Raw genomic sequence first — 13,943 nt, forward strand, 5'->3', positions numbered from 1 at the left:
GGAGGGAGTGGGGTGTGCATGGCAGGCGAGGTTGCGGGGGGGGGTCAACTGAAGCAGCCAAGCCAGTATGGCAGGCCGGCTGGCCGGCCTCCTTGGAGCCAGCTGGAAGGTGTCCTTATCTCTCTTGCTCTTGCATTTGGCTGGGCTCCAGGCCTTGGGGCCAGCTGCTCTTTGGGAGTCGACGGCACCAGCTCCCTGCCTCTGCTGCTTGGTCTGGATGCCTTGGCAGGGCGCTTCCTGGCTGGGTGCCAAAGAGCACTTGTGGCATTTCTGGTGGCAGCCCGGCTGTAGGTGAGTCAGCCGGGAGGGAGGAGGCTGACGTAGGCAGCCTTTCAGTCAGCACGAAGACACAGCTCAGAAGCAGAAGTAAGAAGCTGCCTCCAGGATGACAACATCAGAAGAGCTCTGCAAGAGAGCAGCTGGATCAGGCCAAAGAGGGCCTGCTGTTGCACTGGCCACCCAGATGCCCCAGTGGGAAGTCCGTAGGCAGGACATGAGTGCAGCCCTCCCCACAGCACCTGGGGGTCCCAGCCCCTGGTTTTCAGAGGCATATATCGCCTGCAACACGGGAGGTAGAGTGAGGGCATTTCTGACTGTTCTGAGGAAGGAGAGCAGCTGGAGCAGGCTGTGCTAGCTGGGAAGGAAGACTCTCAACCCTTCAAGGGCAGAGTGACTCAGCCCCCACCTGCAGGAAAAAGAGAAGGGGCCGGTGGTGGTGGGGCTCCCTGGCTGGACCTACGGAGGTGGCCGTGTGCCAGTTGGACCTGCCAGCTCGCAAAGTAGACTGTCTCCCTGTTGCACGGATGCAGGATGAAATGGGCAGGTTTCCAAGATTGCAATCCCTTTTGGGGCGTCCGCCTAGGAATGGATGGCTCTGCCAGGGCAGACTCTGAAGCTCTGGGCAGGAGGTCAAAGGAGGTCTCATCAGTACGAGGGCGCGCGCAAATGACTGGCTGCATGGACGGTGAGGGTGCTGAGAGATGTTTGGGTTTTGAGGCCGTGGTCAAAAGGTACCCTTAATGCAGGGCTGCAGGCAGGAGCTGGAGGAAATGTGTTGGGCAAAAGCAGGGTAAACTTGACCGAGAAGGCTGTGAACTGACTCCAAAGAGGGACCAAGACAAGAACCTGACAGTAAGTTCAAAAGTAAGCACTAGAGTTAGGAACTGGGTGATGCCAGATAAACTTAGGAGCTGATGGGGTGCCAGCAAACCTCACACTAAAATAGCAGGAGAGACGTTGGGGCAGGATATCCGAGGCCTTTGACTTCTGCACGCTAACGCACAGAGTGCAGGAAATGAGAGAGGAGAGCTTGAGCTCCTGGTACGGTGAGAGAGGTGTAACTGAGAACAGATGCAATGGAAGGAGTGGCACCGCAGGTCAAAAATGCACTAGTGAATATACACCTTTGCCTGGGTAAAATTAAATCGAAAAAGAAACACAATCATTGCGGTTGGAGTCAACTACAGAGCGCCAAACCGAGGAGGGGGTGTGGATTATGCTTTTCTGAAGCACAACTGCAGCTGTTTCAGGGGATGCAGAAATTACTATTTGTGGGGGACGTTTATTGCTTTGGACTTCTTCTGGGAGTCAAAATCTGCTAAGAAGAAATTCCTCTTTCAGAAAGTGGAGAAAGGAATGAGGTGTTTGGCCATTCTTCACCACATGCTAAGAGTTTGTCAGTGCGGTTAAACCAGTGGGAACCTGGGCGGGGGTTGGGGTTAAGCGACCAAGTAAAGGCAAAATTAATGATTTCATGGGAAGTCAAAGATGAGCATAGCCAAGTGTGTACCTGCAATTCCATGAAATCTGATTTAATAAGCTCAGAGAAATGCTAGGTAGGATTTCCTGGCAAGATATATTAATGGGGAAAGGAGTCTGTGATGGGAATTCCAAAAGAATCAAGTTATACTAAGAGCATGATTGCAACCGGTTCCAACGCAGGAGAATAACAGGAGGCATCTAAGAAAACCCAACACAGCTGCACAGAAAGCTTTGTGAGGAACCGAAAATAAGATTTGCTTAAGAAATGGAAGGGCTGGTCATGAAGGACGAGTCCAGACTCATCCGGAAGGCTAAAGTTCAGGATAAGAGCACCAAAGGCATGTCCAAAGCACGAGGGTGGCAGCTGCAGGGCCCCTGCTCCGTAAGGGTGGCCAAAGCTTAGCAGGTGCCAAAGATCTGCTCAACTCCTGTTTTGCCGCCATCTCCTCTCCCCCCAAAAGGGGAACTGCGTGTTCCCCCACAGGAGTAGCGTGACTGGTGAGAGGGGTCAGGGTGGCAGCTGGAGACAGACGAGGACTTGATCGGGAAATACCAAACGCCAGGCTACCTTAAATGAGTTCAGGTCTTCAGGGTGAAATCAATGGCATCCTGCGGTACTTAAGGGGCTTGTGGAAATCAAGTCCCATGAGGACCCAGGTAGGATTAGCCTGGGGGAGAGGTGGTTAAGAGCTGATATATGATGGCCATCTTCATATACTGAAAGGGCTGTCACGCAGATGATGGAGGATTTTTATTTTTTGCTGTTGCTCCAGTCCAGAAGATATGATTATAACCATCAGGTTCAAATGACAAGAAAAAAGGGCTTAGATTAAACATTAGGGGGCAATTCCTGACGGTTCGCCTGGAACAGATGGCCTTCGAATTCGATGGACTCTCCTTCATTAGAGACTGTTAAGCAGAGGGTGGAATGGGGATGCATCCTGTAAGGGATGATGGTGTGGCAGCAGGTTTCCTGCATCAACGGGGGGGGGGTTGACCAGAAGGTAACCGCTGAGGTACCTTCCAACTCTATGCTTAATCTGCAGAAGAGAAGATTGGGTGGGTGGGCGGGCATGATAGCACTCTTGAAATACCTGAAGCGCTGTTGCATAGAAGAGGCCATGTATTTGCACCCTGTTGCCTTGGAGGCCGAGACTAGAGCTGATGGGCTCACATTGAGAAGCTTGATATTGGTGGAATGTTACGGGAAACACCTTGATAGTAGCAGCAGTTTGACCATAGAGCTCATTATTGGAGATGGGAGGACGGACTCTCCTTCACAGGACATCTTCAAGCAGAGGCTGGGCAGATATATATTGGGGCTCTGCGTTTCCTGTGTCAAGCGGGGAGTTAGCGTACGAGGGCCCCTCGCACCCTGTGACCCTGTAGAACCAGCTGCAGCCTTGGACCTGGGAGAAGGGCTGGAGGGAGAGCAGGAGGTGCCTGGCTCGGGGAAGGGGTGCAGCGGAAGGCCTGTTTGCAGGACCCTTGGGTTGTGTCTGGGGCAATGGAGGACGGAACGCAGGAGGTTCCCACCTTGCCCATCTAGAGCTAGAGAGCGAATCTGCAATCTGGGGTCCCTGGTTCTCCTAGGGGCTCAAGTGTGTGCCTTCGTGGGTGCACCTGTGCTGCTGGGTCAGAACTAGGGATTTGAGGTGCTACATCTGAGGGCACCTGGCAGGTACCTTGTACTGAGTGAGGCCATTGGCCCACTGCTGCCTACTCTGACTGGCAGCAGCTCTCCAAGGTCGTGGGCAGAGAGTTGTATTTTGCAGCCTGCCTACCGAGTTGCCAGGGATTGAACCTGGGTCCTTCTGGGAACACAAGAAGGTGTCGTACACTGAGTCAGACCGTTGGTTAATCTAACTCATATAGCATCCTGCGGCTCTCCAGGGTTCGAGGCCGAAGTCTCTCCCAGCCCTGCTGGAAGATGCCGCTGGGGACTGAACCTGGGGCCTTCTGCATGCAAGGCAGATGGTCTGCCCCAGAGCTACAGCCCTTCCTGAAGGGCTTCTGCTTCTGACTAGCCATGCCCATAGGGCAAGAGGGGATTTCTTTGGGGTGTGGACATTGCAGGCTCGGTGTCTAAGCCAGCCTGTGACGCATGAGAGTATTTGGGTTGTGTGAGGAGACAGACATACTGGGCCCTTGATGTCCCTTGTTTCATTGCAAAGATGCTCTGCTGTTTCTAAAAGCCATGGGTGGAGCAGGTCCTTCCTTGAGTAGGAGATGAGGAGAGAGCAGCCAGTTCTCTGCAGTGTATTCCAACACCTTATTCATACAGTTTTCTAATATTGTACTTGGGATCTGAATCCCTTTAGTTCATTTTTCATTGCTGTTCATTTTCTGGTTTGGTGGTTGTAACTACCTCTCCCAGATGAGGTACAGTTTGATTTATCACACTTTGTGATTTATTTTTAAATCAGGTACATTTTATTTAATAACTGCCCATTTTTGGGACACTGGAGTAGACAATGTTTCTCGATTGGGACCTCTGCCCTTTCACAGTGGCTGCACGCTCATGCACTGGGAGGGGGGTCGGGGGCCCCTCTTAGTGGAGTTGATCCCCTTCTGCTTTTAGTTTTCGGCACTCCACAATAATCAGGTCAGTGTTTGTCAGAATTCATGAAACTGGGCTCTGCTCCGTAAACCCGGCAGAACCTCTTCTGCCTCGACTCCCCATCCTGTTGAGTATTTGCCTTCCCATGCACCCTCTGTCCCTTCACTGCCTTCACTCCCCCGCACCCTGTATTCTCATCACGGCACTGTGTGGTATTGTGCCCACAGCACTGGGGAGTCTCGTGGCCATGTTCATCCACTGCAGTAACCACCAGGGTGGTGGTGGCAGCTCTGTACTTCACAAGAGCATAAGAAGAGCCTGACTGCAGGATCCGGCCAAAGGAGCCCACCTAGTCCAGCATCCTGTTCTCACAGTGCCCAACCAGATGCCCCCATGGGAAGCCAGAGAGCAAGATCTGAGCAGAAGAGCAACTTTCCCCTCCTGCGGTTCCCAGGAGCAGGCATTCGGAGGCACTCTGCCTCCAACTAGTAGCCACTGATAGTAGCCATTATGGCTAGTAGCCATGGATAGCCTCCATCCTCCTCCATGAATTTGTCCAATTCTCTTTTAAAGCTGTCCAAGCTGGTGGCCATCACTGCCTTTTGTGGGAGCGAGTTCCACAGTGTAACTGTGCTCTGCTGTGGGCAGTACTTTGTTTTGTCTGTCCTGAATCTTCCAGCTTCTCTGAATTTCCGTGAGTTCTAGTGTTAGGAGAGAGAGAGGGAGAAAAGCTTTACTCTGGGGCCTTGGCTGCTTTATTAGTATGCAGGCCTTCTGAGCGATCAGCCCAGCATGGCTCTGGAGTCCAAAGGTTCCTGCAGCAGCGTTTCCTGGATTCCATTATGGAGTGTGAGATTCCTGTCTGAATCCAGGGTTTCAAGCTCTTTTCTTTTGCACAGTTGTGGACTGTAAGCTGCTTTGGAAAGATAGTTCTTGCCAGGCTTGGCTGTCGCGTCCCCATGTGCTGAAAAAGAAGTTGCAGATTTGTGCATAGCTTGTCTTCTGTGCGCAACCATCTTCCCTTCTAAGTCTAGCCCATATTTGAAGAGAAAAGAAAGCAAAGTGGACTCTTTCTTGTTCCAAAGAGCCTTTGCTCTCTTACTGCCGGTGGGTCTGTGAATACTCATTGGTGCAGATCATGAGTGGCAGAGGGCTGTTGTGCTTGCGCCCTGCTTGCCGGCAGCCAGAAACATTTGGTCAGCCACTGTGAGAAAAGGATGCTGGACTAGATGGACCCCTTGGCCTGATTCAGCTTCAGGGCTGCTCTTGTTCTTTCCCCCCAGTGAATTTGTACATAAATTGGCTGTGATGTTCACTGTGTTTAAAGTGTTTTTTGCGTTTCTGTTTGCTGCCTTGGGCTCCTGCTGAGAGGAAGGGTGGCTATCCATCTATCCTCTGTCTATCAACAAACAAACAAACTTCTTCCCCAGAGCTCATCTTACTGATAGGTATCTTCAGCCAGCCCCCCCCCCCATTTCATTTTCTCCCTGCTTTGCCTGAGCTGCAGCCAACCTCTCTGTGACATCAGAGGGCCTTGGGGTAGGTCCACAGGGCGTGGCCCTCCTGACTGAACTGGCTCCGCTGCTCTGATGTCACAGAGGCCCCTGTAAGTGGGCCGATGGAAGTGGGCAAAATCTCCAGCCTGCAGGCGCAGAGATGTTTTGAGAACACTTGGGCAGTGCTACTGGCAGGCAGTGCAGAATCCCAGGTGGAACTCCTGGGCAAGCCTGGGCGAGTGGGATTTTGTTCACCTTCCCTGAACTGACATACGGTCGGTCCCTGCTTAACTTGGTTCCTTCCTGCAGCCTCTGCTCTCTTTCTCTTCCTCCTGTGCAGGAATAAGCTGCTGGAGTTACTTTGAATTCCAGAGGAAAGGGACATGCAATCAAATCACAAAAAGTAAGTGACACCAGTACAGAGTTTGGGTCTCCACAGTGGTGCAGCAAAGCCTCTGCCCAGCTCAGCCTGCCTGGCCGGGTCCTGCTGGTGGGTTTGGCTGGTCTGCCCTGCTTGGCTCTTGTTACAGTGGGCTGCTTTGCTCAGGGTGGCTGCATAAATATAGAAGAAAGTGCTCCGAAGGGGTTTGTGCATGCTCTCTGAAGTGAGTGCATGGCCATCTTTCATTTCCTCTCCCCCTCCCCCCCATCACTTCACACCAAGACCTTGATGGAGGAAGAGTGGGCTACCCGCAGCTCCCCTCCCCTCCTGGCATTGGAGCCCAAGTGAGTGCTGTTGGGGTTAGCTGGGGACATAACCTCAACCTTACCCTGCCGCAGGAGAGTCCGAGAGGCTGCATGTGCTGCTGGGACACGCATTCTGAGCAGTCTGTGCCAGACAGCAGGGCTTGCTGGTCGCTGCAGAGGGGCATGTTGCCCCCTGCTCAAGCTCAGAGCACTTGCTCCAGGACAGCTGTGCCATCTCTAGAGGAGGAAGGACTAAGCTGAGAGAGGGGCACGTTGGCCACAGAGCCAAGTGGGCACTGGAGGCTTAGCCAGCCATCTTTCCTGGGCAACTGTCACTCGAGATCTTTTGGAAGAGCAAAGAGCAGAATTTTTCCAGCAGCCCAATATGGACAGATCTGGGGTTTGTTGGGGGCAGCAGGATGTGTGTGTGAGATGGCAACCCATGGGAGATTAGCGCTCTCACCAGAAGAATAATCAGTGGGATAGTTAATTGCTTGATGGGTCTGTGGTGTGTAATTGAGTCTCTCTAGAGAGATGTGCCCCCCTCCCACCTCTGCTGCCACTACAAACATGTTTTGTCTCTTTCTGCATTATAAGCTTGAGATCTACTAACTGTGCCTAAGCCCAGGTAGTTTATTTTATTATTTTTAAAATCGATTCCAGGGCAATTTATACACGTCCCCTCTCCATTGTATCCTCTCAGCAACCCTGTGAAGTAAATCTGGCTGAGGGAGGTGAACTGGCTCACCACCACCACCCCAGCCAGTTTCCACGGGAAACTGAATTGTAACCTGGGGTTTGAAATAATGTAAACTGGTTCTTTGCTTACCACAATTTTATTCTCCCCTTTTATTTGTCCCCACTTGGCAGCTGTCAGAGGATAAAAATGTAGATGCTCTGAGTGACTTGGGTTAGGGGGGGACCCCCTTCACCTCTAACTCGGTGCGTCTGCTTGTCCCTGTGGGTTGAATAAGAAGCAAGAAAAGTGAGCATAGGTTTTTGATTAATAAAAATACCTTATATGTGCCAACTGCTGAGTTATACATAATACATTTCATGTTGTTAAACTTGTCAGGAAAACGTGGCCTTGATGTGTCAATACTTCATTTATTTCATTTGTGTTTTTCGGGGGGGGGAGAAATGCTGCCCTCCCTGTGCTGTCCCCCAGAGCCCTGCCCCTGCCAGTGCTTTCAAGATTCATAGCTGTTTTGCATCTTTTGGGTTTTTTTAATGTATGGATTTATTAGGGTTTTCGCATCATCGCCATGAAACGGTACAATCCCTTATTCCCTCTCCCGCCCTCCTCCCTGTCTCCACCGCCTCCCTTTGCCCTGAAACCCCTTTTCTTTTCCTTGTACATACTTTCCTCCTCTTCAGATGCACACCTTAACATGGTGAGGGGGCTTGAGTGTCTTGAAGAAGCTGAGAGCAGTGCCGTCAGGAGTCCAGACCAAGAGGCTAGGCTCCCAGCAGGGGCACCCAAGGCAGAATGGTCAAAGCTGAGACACCAGACTAAGATGCATCCAGACTCAAAGGCAATGGTAAACTGAGGAGGAGAACTGGTTCATGATGCAGGAAGGTTAAGTGGTTGCCTTGCTTGCAGCCTGGAGAGCTGGTGGTGTTTATCTTGTGTTGGCGTTTAACAGCTGTTGAGACAATTTTTGAAGCGTTGCACATTTATGTGGATGATCATCCACTTGTACAATTGATGCCCTCCCGTGCAAGCAATTATCAGTCATTTATTTAAGGATTCCTTAATATAATTCAGTTCCCAGTTGCAATCATCTGTATCTGTCATGATTTTCCATATCTGTCAAGTAACAGCCAATCCTACGTAGTTACGACACAATCCTATTTGTTTGCCTTTTTTTCTTCCTTTCTCTTTTGGCCATGTAAGAGAGAGTCAGACCTGAACATACAAGATCTGAACAGGGTGGTTTATGACAGATGCTCTTGGAGGTCGCTGATTCATAGGGTCGCCATAAGTCATAGTCGACTTGGAGGCACATAGCGACAACAACAACTTTCCTCTTTCTGATGTTCAGTTGCTTGACATGTTATGCAGCGTTCAGGTTCGTATGCTCAGCTAAGGGTTATGACAGATGAGTGTCCATGTTCTGCTGGTCCTCGGTCGGCAGCCGCTAAGTTGGAGAAGTCTCTTTTGCTGCATTGCGTTGTGCCTCCCACTTCTTCCCGTTGTAGCTGTTACCTGGTAAAGAGTTCCAAAAATGCACTCCAAATCTCTTGGAAGTTTGACTTTTTGTGTCAGTTTATAGAGCAGAATTTCTGTATGGGCTGCTAGTTGCAGAAGAAAGTTTTGTATGCAGTTTTCTGTGCTTGGTGTGGTCAGAGATGTTGGCATGGCTCGGTGAAACCAAGCCTTTTGAAAGCCTCCCACCTAGCAGGAGTGCAGCCGATTGCTGTGTTGGTGTTTCCTGTTAATAAGGATTTGTCCAGAGACGAGATAATTCTACCCTGTCCTTCCTTCCAGAAGAGCTTGATTGCTGGGCACTTTCATAGCAGGTGAGTTAGATCCACCCGTGGCTGTTTGCATCACCAGCAGTTGTCTGTTGATATAAGGCCCTGCACTTAAGGCATGCCGGTGTCCGTAGGCCCAGAGGAGTGTTTTCTGTTGGATCAGCGTCAGCCTAACATCGTGGATGGTTAGTTTAATATTGCATAGGGCTTTTCCCCATTGTGCAGGTGTTAAGTGAGTTTCTAGATGAGGTCCCAGACTCTGGTCTGAAGGCATTTGAGGCCACCACCTTGCTGAAGCAAGGTGGGAGATTGCCTGGGAACCACATGTATGCCACCTTGGGTTCTATGATGAAAGGAAGGTGGGGGACAAATGGAATAAATGAATGAAATAATTCTTTGTTCCACTTCTACCTAACTGGGCCTAGTTCAGGGTTCAGCGTGTTACATAATGATGTGTGTAGGTACTTGTGGCCTTTTCTTGAGAAGGAGGAGGTGTGTGCTGTTGCAAGGGGTCGGCTGCACTCAGCACATCTGGGCCAAATTTTCATTCCATCGGACTTAGTTTGGGGTAGTAGCAAATGCTGCTTCCTCCTCCGTGCAGGAGCAGTGGGCCTCTCCAGCCTCAGTGGCAGCTGCCCTCCCCCACCTGCCATTTCTGAGCTAGGGTTGTCCAGGCTGGATACCAGCACTGTCTCTTCTTGGAGGTCACATGCTGGGTCCATCTGGATCAACTGCTGGGGGACTTGGAGCTGGTTCGGATTCTGCCTCTGCCTTGAATCCATTGGGAGGCTGTGATCAGGTCACTCTCTGTCTATGCTGCATATCTGCAAGATGGAAATAACAGCAGCGGCCTACCTTTCAGGTCTGTTGTGGGGGTCATAAAGATTTAAGCTTGTAAAATCATTTGCACGAAAAAAGCAGCAAAAGGCAAGTAAGTGTACACCTTCCAGATTATAGGAGACTGGGTGGGGTGCTGACATGGGTGGTGTCCAGGCACCTCCCTCTGTGCCGATATGTGTGGCAGAGAAGGGTGCTGTGTAGGTGTAGAACCACTCACAGCTGTTCCTGTGGCTGTCCATCATAGTCTTATCTGTCACTCGCAGCTGAAGGACTGCATCTCTGCTCACAAGTGGGTGGTGCGGGGGGATGTGTGTGTAGAAGGCCGGATTGTGCAGGGTGGGGGGAAAAGAAATACTTGTGCTCTGGGAGGACTTGCTAAGGTAGACTGCAGAGGGGAGAGGAGGAGGGACTGATCATGGGCTTCGATTGGGCTCTGGCTGGTGTGAGATTCTCCATCTGCTAACAAGGGTGCTGGAACTTGGACATGCAACACACACCGACAGACTTATATTCATTCAACCATAGCTGGGAAAGGGCAATGCCTGCCTTTCTGAGAGTTGGTGGGTCTGAGGGAGACTTTGGGGCAACTCACAGTAACCACCTCTTTCCCCTTTGTGCCTCTCTCCTGCACTTATGGGCTCAAGCTGCAGGGAGCCAGATTTCGACTGGACATCAGGAGAAACCTCCTAACCGTTAGAGCCATACAACAATGGAACCAGTTACCTAGAGAGGCGGTGGGCTCTCCGACACTGGAGGCCTTCAAGAGGCAGCTGGACAGCCATCTGTTGGGAATGCTTTGATTTGGATGCCTGCATTGCGCAGGGGGTTGGACTTGATGGCCTTGTAAGCCCCTTCCAACTCTACTATTCTATGATTTCGCTCCTACGGGCCTTGGAGGTGTGTCTGCGAGGGGGGGGGGAGGTGTGAGCACACGCACGCATGCGCACATGTGTGCATCAACGCCTGACTTGAGGTCAGGAGGGTGTGTGTGGTGTCGGGGGCCTTGAAGAGAGCGTGGGGAGTGGAGTAAGACACAGCTGTGGGGGGTCAAGGCCACCCTTGTGTATATGGGGAGTGCAAGAGGGCTGGCTTGGCCTGGGTTGGGTAATCCGGGGCCAGCCCGAGATATTTTGCACCCGTGCCCCTTCCTGGCATGGCCCAGCGCTTGCAGCATCCCTTGCGCTGTAGTGGAGTGTGCTCAGGCCCAGCGCTGGGCTCCCCTCCAGCCTCTGGGGCACCCCTTGTTGCTTGTCTCCTTGGGGGGTGGCTTCTACATGTGGACTCCCCCTGGTGGGGTCTGGGGCAGGAGAGCTTTGCTAGCAAGGAAGGCGCTGGCTGAGTATGCTGGCAGGAGACCCTCCCATGCCCCACACATCCCCATGCCCCACGGCCCGCCTCTGCTCTTGTTACTTGGCTTTCTTGGCTGATTTGCATATAGTGTCCCCATTGGCTGGCTCAGTACTAGGGGAGGTGTGAGTGAGTGGGGTGTCATGGTGACAGCTGGCTGAATGGGGAGGGGGGTATTGGTCCAGGAGAGGTGAGATGGGAGGGGGACAAGCAGCAAAGAGAGGTCCAGAGCCCCATGAGTTCCCCCCACACACACACACACACACCGCAGGGCAGAGAAATTGGAGTGGGCCTATCTGCTCTGTACCTTGCATGCCTTCCAGCTTGGGCTGAAGCACCAGCTGTCAGCTGTCAGGAGGGATCTTTAGGTGCCACTGTAGGAACTACGAAGGCTGGTAAACATTTACCTGGGAGGGTCAGGAAAGAACTTCCTGCCCTTCAGGATGTGGCCTGGCTCACTTGCTTGAGTCCTGTAGTAATGACTTCTTGGCCACAGCTATGTTCACACTGTGGGTTGTGTGGATGGGTCTGTGGGGAGGTGGGACGATCAGGCTGGCGGATGGTCCTGCACTGAAGGCATGGAGTAGGCTAGACTTTGCTCACCTGGGGCCTTCCAGACATTTGCCCAGCCACTTTCCCATGTTCCTGTGCTGGCTGGGGCTGATGGGAGTTGTGGTCCAAAACATCCGGAGGGCTGTTTCTGTCATGCAGAGATAAAGGGCGTGTGGAGGAAGGAGGCTGAGAAGCCCCATGTCTCCTAGACACAGCCCGGCTGGTGACCGGCCACAGCTGCATGGGGGTGTGGCCGGCCAATATCGGCCAGGGCTGCACCTCCCGTCCAGCCTGCTTGTGATGCTTCCCTTCAGAGCTACCCCTTGTGGCTCGAGGCTGACCTCTGGTGTGTTTCCTGTGGCTGCTCCTGCTTCCTCCCCTTCATGCCTGGCTTTGATCTTTAATTCCACCACTCCTCCTTTTATGTAGTCTAAGTTGGTACAGCTGCACCCTGATAAGCATCATGCATGAAACAATTTTCTTTTTAAAAAAAGTCTTGAGTAGTGGAGGAGATTGAAGGGGAGCCATGCGAGACCTTTGTTGCGACTGCTTTTCTGCTTCCTTTTAAAATGCAGGATTCCTCCTTTCATGCGCTGATGTGTAAGCAGTGTCACACAATGGGCTGTGCTGTGGACTGTGCCATCTCCTCATGGCAGCCTTGGTTGCATGGTCTGGATGCGCCAGGCACGTGTGGGCCTGGTGTTAAAGAGACACAGAGAGAGTGTGCATTTATGTGCTGTTTAGAATGCTGGAGACAAGCATTTGCGTTGGAAAAGGATTTGGGGGGGGGAGTGCCAGTGGCTGGTTTTGCAGGTTCACTCTCCCTGCGCAGTGTAAGAGCATGGGAGGCAAACAAAGACCACATTGTGTCTGTCTAGCAGTAGTGGCTGCTGCGCCATGTCAGTGAGGCAGTGGAATCCAGTCCGGGTTTTAATCTGAACTCAGCAGCTTGGCCAGCTCCTTGAAAGCTCTGCCACGAAAAGAGCGCCTTAATCCCGCAGGTTGGAAGAGACTGGAGGGGCTCGCGTCTGGTGGGATCAGCGGGGGCTGGCAGGGAGGTGGGATGACATGATGGAGGGGGGGTTGAATGGGAGGGAGGGGGAGGCATGCCCTGGCTGACTTTGGCGGGTGTGTGTGTATGTGTGTCTGACGGTTGCTGCACGCAGATTCCCCCGGCAGCCAAGAGGCTTTGTGTTCCTTTCAAAGCTAGGAGGAGGCTGGCTAGCATCTTCCTCTTCCTCGCCCTCAGGTCCTCCGGGGCAGGCCGGCTGCTCCCCACCTGGCACTTCTGTCACTGCCGCAGATACCACCACTGCCACCCACCGCCCTCATTTTAGCGCTGCTGCTGCTGCTGCCGCCGCCGCCTCCTCTTTGTCTTCTGACAGGAGCCTCCCAGCCCTTTCCATGCCAATGCAATGCGGAGCAGAACCCTGCCTGTAGAGGAGGAAGAAGGAGGGTCCTTGGCGTTGCGTGGTGCTGGTGGTGCTGGAGGAGAGGCCTGCTGGGGCCCCTTTGTGTACCTTTGGGGGGAATCCACTTGCCACGGCTTTTCTGTCAGGAGACGCTCCTGGCGGGAGTTGGGGGTCGGAGGTCACTGGTTCCCTCTTTGGAGAGATTCTGCTCAAAAGGGTGGCTGTATCTTGCCAATAATGGAGCGAGGTGGGGAGGTGCCCGTAGGAGGCTGGTCTGTATTTCTGAACTACTGGACTGAGGCCCGCCCTGTGCAAGCAGGGTCCTTGCGAGGGAGGGCGGGCGTTGTGGTGTGAATATGCGTGAGTGTGCAACGCTGGGCTGCGATGTCAGGATCCGAGGGCACCAGGAGGGAGGGGAGGGCTCTGGCTGCAGTGGAACTATGTGGAGCCCGTGTTGTGATCTGTGCGTCTGTGTATGCTCAGAGGCATGCTGCTCTGCCATTCTGCATGCTTCTGGTTCAGCTTGGGTATCGAAAGGTAGTGCTGTGGCTGACCTCCGGTGGAAAACACACACGTGAGAAGTTGCACGGCCTCTTTGGGAAAAGGCCTGAGTGGCGTCCACTTGCTGGTTCTCGAAACTCTTTCCCCCCTGAAAAGCTCATGAGGCTTTTGTATTGTATTGTGGGCTGATATGTTTCGCAGGTATTATTTTGAAGGCAAATCAAAGACAGCCTTTAGAATTAGCTCCTTGAGGGCAGAGCCAAGCCCCAGTGGGCATGGGTTGTAGCTCAGTGGGAGAGCACCTCATGT

General features: G+C 52.5%; 1 protein-coding gene across 6 annotated transcripts in view; it reads left to right on the forward strand.

Moving 5' to 3' along the window:
• The window catches only part of ATOSB (atos homolog B), a 45,575-nt gene that overhangs the window by 16,508 nt on the left and 15,124 nt on the right, over positions 1 to 13,943 (forward strand). For 2 of the 6 annotated variants that reach the window (XM_061612842.1, XM_061612827.1), the window contains exon 2: positions 6,158 to 6,220. The exons of 3 other annotated variants lie outside the window; for them this stretch is intronic. The gene's annotated coding sequence lies outside the window, so the exon portion shown is untranslated. Of the gene's footprint in view, positions 1 to 6,157; positions 6,221 to 7,881; positions 8,046 to 13,943 lie in introns of all 6 variants that reach the window. One more of the 6 variants, XM_061612834.1, reaches the window with a different exon arrangement.

The sequence above is a fragment of the Rhineura floridana genome, chromosome 1, assembly GCF_030035675.1.
Source record: "Rhineura floridana isolate rRhiFlo1 chromosome 1, rRhiFlo1.hap2, whole genome shotgun sequence".
Lineage (NCBI taxonomy): Eukaryota > Metazoa > Chordata > Lepidosauria > Squamata > Rhineuridae > Rhineura > Rhineura floridana.